At 36.4% G+C, this 605-nt stretch overlaps 1 long non-coding RNA gene across 1 annotated transcript in view; it reads left to right on the top strand.

Annotated features, from left to right (window-relative positions):
• Positions 1-605, top strand: part of LOC113341280 — a 975-nt gene continuing 370 nt past the window's right edge. The window contains exons 1-2 of the long non-coding RNA XR_003355852.1: positions 1-42; positions 319-399. This is a non-coding gene — a long non-coding RNA (uncharacterized LOC113341280). The remainder of the gene's footprint in view (positions 43-318; positions 400-605) is intronic.

Genomic DNA, 605 nt, shown 5'->3' with positions numbered 1-605 from the left:
CTGATTCTACATATTGCAGAGCTTTAGAATTCAGCATGGGCCGTATGTTATTTTTTCTTTTATTTATTTTCTTGGAATGAATGCAGTTTGTTATGTATTCCAAAGCCTTGTTGGCATTGGGTAGTTATTACAGCTTGATACGTGTAAAATGGGCATAGTAAAAACCTCAAATGTGCATGTGATTGAAACTACAAAGCATCTGATCACGGAATCCGATTATCATTCTCTGTCAAAACATAAAGCGGCACATACGCAGTAATATTAAGCACTAATTAGTTGTCAAATGTGTAATCTGACCATTAGTTTCATATATTGCAGATGTGAATCTTGTCATGCTCAGGCTGAGAGGCTGCTTGATTCGGCAAAAGAAATGGAAGATTCAATTGCTGTCAACCTAAGGTTCTGATGATATTTCCTTTATCTTCTCTATTTTACAAATTCTGAGAAAGCCATCAACTGCTTATATCAGTTCCATATACATTTAATAAACGTACAGTAAAAAAACCTCCTTAGTGGGTAAACTTGTGCCTATGAGTTTGGTTTTCATAAAGGGGGGGGGGGGGGGGGGACAATTTATTAGTTGCTCAACCAACTAATAAACTTAC

The sequence above is a fragment of the Papaver somniferum genome, unplaced genomic scaffold (assembly GCF_003573695.1).
Source record: "Papaver somniferum cultivar HN1 unplaced genomic scaffold, ASM357369v1 unplaced-scaffold_28898, whole genome shotgun sequence".
In the NCBI taxonomy this organism is placed as follows: domain Eukaryota; kingdom Viridiplantae; phylum Streptophyta; class Magnoliopsida; order Ranunculales; family Papaveraceae; genus Papaver; species Papaver somniferum.
Note: the sequence above shows the minus strand (reverse complement) of the source record. Positions and strands in the feature narration are given on the sequence as shown.